The sequence below is a fragment of the Cebus imitator genome, unplaced genomic scaffold (assembly GCF_001604975.1).
Source record: "Cebus imitator isolate Cc_AM_T3 unplaced genomic scaffold, Cebus_imitator-1.0 Scaffold398, whole genome shotgun sequence".
Classification (NCBI taxonomy): Eukaryota; Metazoa; Chordata; class Mammalia; order Primates; family Cebidae; genus Cebus; species Cebus imitator.
The window spans coordinates 371536-377699 of NW_016107713.1; positions in this window are offsets into that span (position 1 = coordinate 371536).

Here is a 6164-nt window from a genome sequence, read left to right on the forward strand (position 1 = left end):
AAAGAAAGAAAGAATATGAAAGCGAGTTGCTTTGCAATAAAGATTGTGTAAGTAGGAAAAATTGATAGCTCTTCCTACTTCCCCTTGCTACCTGATAGATACTTATGTTTCTTATCTTCACTATGAAGTGATCCAATTTATGCTTTCCCATCTTATTTCTCAGAACACCCTTTCACAAAACCAATAATCAGCTAAGGTTTTTTTAGTAACCAAAGATACATTGAACATTCATACTTCTTTACTTTGTGCTTATTCTAGGACCCCATGTTAATTTCCCATTGTGGCTGTATTAAATTACATTTAGTTGCTTAAACAGCACAAAGGTATATTGTGATTATTTTGAAAAGTAGAAGCCTAAAATGAGTCTTACTGAGCTAAAATAAAGTGTCTGCAAGGTTATGTTTCTTTTCGTATTTCTATGGAAGTATCCATTTTCTTGTTTTTTCCAGCTGCTGTCTACTGTTGCCTACACTCATTGGCTTGGGGCCCCTTTTTTCATCTTCAAACCCAGCAGTGTATCATCTTCAAATTTTTGATACTCATTTCACAATTCCAGTTAAATGACCTTTGTGATTATATTGTGTCTACTTTGATAACCAAGAATAATCTTTTTATTTTCTCATTATCTGATTATCAACTTTAATTCTCCCTTTATGGGTTCCTTGGATTAGAAATTGGACAATTTGGTAGCTGTCCTTCTATCTACTACAGATCCCAATCCAAGCTAATCTCTCCTGTCTCTCAAAGGAGGAGCAATTTCTGTAGGAGTGGCTTATTATCTATAACTATGAATTGTTTTAAAGCATTATTTTCATTGCTATTTGTGTAACTTTTCCTCCTGGACAGTAGTCTTAATGCATTAGATTTATTCATATTCCTTTCAGGGTTTGACACTCTGAGGGTCCTGCCTAGTACCCAAATCTAAAGATATTTTTATATTTTTCTCTAAAAGTTACTTTTCAAGAAACCTAAAATAAAGACATTAACTGTAATCAGTTGAGATATTGTGCCTCAGGACACTCAGCTGGTTATTTGATGCTTTTTAACAATTCATGCATATGCTTTGATGTCTCATCAGGAATTCATAACAAACCAGATGATCAGTGCTGATACAATGGCCATGTGTAGATACCATTTATTTCAAAGTTGCAGTTATCAGGAGTTGATTGCAAAGTAAGATAGATTATTTGCAAAGTATCCAGGCATTGTGAAGAAAGTGAGGAGAAAAGGCTTACCGATACCCACTTCTGCGCCTGCTGGTTCTCTTATTACCCAAGTGCTCTTTTGTGCAGATATTGTCCCTAATTTCAGTAGCTGAATTAAGAGGCAGACCTATGTGCACATGGAGATAGTCCATCTGGAGTAAAACCTGAATGTGGAACCAAACCTGTGCCAAAGTAAATGTTGCATCTAAATGGCTCTCCTCACATGACTGCATCTGCTGAAACAGGCCCAGCCACATGCTGAGCTAGATTGACAGAGAATCCAATTTATTCTCCTCTATTTGTTGAGGTATTGAGTGCTCGCATGTAGCTTACTTGCAATGATGTTTCTTATTTTGCTTTTCCTAGAGAATCTATATGCTCATGTATATTTAAAATTGAAAGCAATTCTATTGTCCAGTTTTAATGTGTGATTGGTTCATTTTTTAAATGCTAGAGAAGAGATATCATTGAATACATATGAGATTTATTTTAGGAGCAAATGCTGAATTTTCCTTCTTCCCTTTGCTTTTTACATGTATTCCCTCCCTCTGGATACCTATACTATTTTGCAATGTATGAACTTAAATTTTATTGCAAAGCTGTAGGTTATTAACCATATTGTTAATAAAAATTGTAACATTCTAAATTCTTATTCAAGTAATCATGTCTTGATTGCCACTTAATCTATGGTGGGATATTGCTAAATAGAAGAAAAACAGTAAAATTGGATTCATTCTGTGTGTCTAATTCTACAGGGAAACAACATAAGTGCATCCTAGACAAAACAAAGGTGTAGATATGGACACCTTGCTTATTTTACCTGTATAAAAATAAACCAGAATCTTTTGACAGTTGTTTTCTGTTAGAGTTTTTCTTTTGTTAAATAAGGGAGAGGATGCAATGGAAAGACATAAAAATACTGATTTTTCTTCAGTTTGGCAGTCAACATGTATAGCATTCATCTTTGAGAGTTTGTATCTGTTTGTGCATATATAATTATTTTGATAAATGCAACACTTTTCACCCTGGTAGAGTTACAGCATACTTTAACTGAGACCTGACTGATTGGCAGAAAGAATTTCTTCAACATGAGCCCCAGAATTATGGCAAATGGTTACCATTGTCTATGTTTTTAATGCTATATTTATCTGTGCTTTATTATGGTATTATCTATATGTTTATATATACATATAAAGAATAAATAAATATCTAGGTTGTTTTGTAATACTAATAGTTCGGCATTTCATTTTACCTTTGACTTATTTTTGTGTGTGTAGATGGATCTGTTGTATCAGTGGTAGCAGAGTATCCAGTCCTGAAGGAGAAGGTACTTAGAGGCAAAGCTTAGGAAACTAAACTTCCAACTTCTGCCATGCATCATGAAGTATGAACTTTAACTCCAATACTGGAAGAGTGCTCACTATTCAATGCACAGTTCTTGGGATGTATGTACATTGTGTTACTTAAACCTAACTTAAAAATAGGTGGATACTATATTATTTTCCCATTGTCACTATAACAAATTACCACAAACTTGATGACTAAGAACAATAAAACTTTATTCTCTTATAGTTTTTTGGTAGTCACATGTCCAACAAAAATCAGTGTCAATTAAGCTAAAGTCAAGTTGTTGGCAGGGCTGTTTTCTTGTGGAGAATGTGAGGGTTTAATTCACTTCCTTTTACTTTTCAACTTCTTGTGGCTGTGCATATTCCTTAGCTTGTAGCCCCTTCTTCCTTCTTTAAAGTGCATCACTTCAATTTCTGCTTCTAATCACCTCCCTTCTCAGCTTCTAAAGCGAAAAAACTCCCTAGGTTTCTGTCTTAGAAAGAGACTTGTGATTACATTTAGGGCTCACAGGGGCAACACAAGATAATCTCAACATCCTTACTTTATCCCTAGTTTATCTTTCTAACTAACTTAATCACATCTGCAAATTTCTATTGTCATAAAAGGGAACATTTGTACCTTCTAGGGTTTAGAATTTAGATATCCTTGGGACTTTTTTTTTTTTTTTTACCTTACACAGGTGCTATTATTTTCCCCATTCTAAAGATTTAAAAAACAGGAAAGACTAAATCAACTTAGTCAAAGTCTCATGGCCTCCTGTGTAAAAAGGTACAGAATCATGATTCCCCTTCAACTGGATTCCAAGCCTATGTTTTTATCCATAAAACTCTAAATAGAATAGTAGTGAGATCCTTTCCATATCAATGAAAATTTCAAATGGAAGATGTATGAAAAACTGTCATGTATGTTATGGACATATTTTGTATTCATTAAGATTTTCTGCATTATGGTTTACAGACTTCTGGCTTTCAAGAGTAATATTTATGATTACTAAGAGGTAAGGATCAGAGTTTAGATGAGGAAAATCTATTTTTGATACCATTATCATAATTTTACAAAGGCTGTTATTTCAATACTTACCAGGAATAAAAAACGTGTGTCAGACTGATTCTAAAAGTGTTTTACGTTTTGCCTTTTGGCTTTCACGATCATGTAAATATAAACATACATTAAATAGGCACACTTGCTCCAGTATTCCTTTCTCTGAGGAAAAATTAAAACCATGTCAAAACACAAAATAAGTGTATAATACAGCTGGGTTAGTAGCAACCAATCCAAGGAAAACAAACGAGCCTGTTTTGTATGTAGACCCAACCTGACTATTTTAAGATTCACTAATTCTCCTGAGGAAAATAACTATATGCATTCAGAATTAGATTTGTGAAAAAATTATTTTTCATTTTCAAAACAGTTGGTTAATTTCATTGTTTCAAATTATGTTCCCTAGGAGTCAGGCCTGAAACACAAATTTCTTACACATAGTTTATTGAGGAAGAACTCTGAAGAAAACAGAAGGGAAGATGAGAGCTGTATTAGTCTGTTCTTCACTGCTATAAAGAAATACCTGAGTCTGGGTAATTTACCAAGAAGAGATGTCAAATTGGCTCCCAGTTCTTCGGGCTGTACGGGAAGCACAGCAGCTTCTGCTTCTGAAAAGGACTCAGGGAGCTTCTAATTATGGTGGAAGGCAAAGGAGAAATGAGTCATCTACATGGCAGGAGCAGGAAGAAGGGAGAGAGAGGGGAGATGCTACACACTTCTAAAACAACCAGGTCTTGTGATAACTCACTCACTATCACGAGAACAACACCAAAAGGATGGTGTTAAACCATTCATGAGAACTCTGCTCCCATGATTCAGTCACCTACTATTAGGCCCCATCTCCAACACTGGGGATTACAATTTGACATGATATTTGGGTGGGGGCAAAGATCCAAACCATATCAAGGGTGAAGAAAGAAACAAAATAAATACATGTCTCAGACAGGCTGTAGGTATATCCTGATCTCACAGGGAACTTTGGAGCACAGAGCTAGTCACTTGCAACAGGTTCTGGCCTGCTATAACCCTTGTGAGTAAGTCATTGACTGAATGATGTGTCTAAAGTTGGGTCTGATAACCTGAATCCCATTTAGCATTCTGCCAAGAAACAGTCTCTCCAAAAGATTTAGCTGAAAATTGTTAGGATCTAATGCTCACACTAACTTACTAACTTGGCTGGGCACCAAAGATGTTCCCTAAATCCCTAGCACCACAGTCCTGAAATATATTTTTGACTAAAATCGCATGACTTTCCAAAGTCATTTAATTTTTATATGTCCTATCTCTCCCTTCTCCCTAAATGTTGTAAATATCTCTGGTTTTCAAAATGACTTATGGCTATGACTATATAATTAAATCAATTTGGGTAAAAAGGGTGAAGTTAATTAATTAGTTAACTAATTAATTCAATATACTAAATTGTTTGGTTTCATGTTATTGGCAATATCCTCTGATAAATTGTTCTATTATAAATGGTTAGTGGGCAATATGTAAGCATAACTGAAATACTAGTATTATATGTTAAACATTTTGTGTTTTGAAAACACCAATTATTATATATTGAGTATGTAATAGTGCTTTCACTTTCAACATTAATCAGATAAAATTATGATCTGTCAAAACCTGTGGTCACTGCCTGACCCATTTCATTAAAAAAAAAAAAAAGTCCTTCATGCTTATTCTAAGCGGAAATAATGTCTTAAACAAACAGCTGTTGCATCAGACGATGAAACTTGAAATAACTTTTACCTAAGTAAGTTTGTTGAAAAATGGCAATTTTCCTATTAAGTTAATTTCTTAGTGATCCATGACCTCAAAGAATACAGAAGTGTCACACTGACTACTTGCTATGCATCTGAAGAAAAACTATGGCAACAAGTTCACCATATTTGTAATTAGGAGTCTGAAAAAGACTTCAACTGATCTCTCATAAATAAAAGCTCTGACATTTTCAGACTTCAGGCCATGAAGGGCACAAGCATTATTTGATGTATTGTTAAGAAAGAGGTTCTGCATTTACAGGTGCAATATAATATTTGGCTGATAAGCTGTCATAATCCTATCCAGTGTAGTAAATGAAGAAATGAAAGGAGAAAGTGCCTTTATGAGAACACAAAAAATACTGCATTTCTAATTTTCTTAGCTTCATCAGTGAAGTAAACATGACCATATTTACTGTACCCAGAGGAAACCTATAGACTTTGTAATCTAAATGTATTTTTATAATGTTTTGCAAATATATAATGACAAAGTCATAAATTCTTCATGCTTTTCTTCCTGTCCTGATCTGATTAAGTTAATTTTAACGGGAATTCTGTTTTCCTTTTGATTGTTTCCTTTCCCATTGTAAATATATTGGTACATTTGCCAACTCTAGTTCTCAAAAAAAAAAAAAATCCATTAATTCCTTTTTTGTTGTTGTTTCATTTGGAGGCTAGATTTTCTAAATAGAAGGTAGAAACAAAAATCCAAACACTGTCATCCTCAAAACCACCATTTGATCAGAATGTACAAAGGGCTTTAAATTTAATTCTACTCTTGAATCAATCCTTCTCAACCTTTTTACAA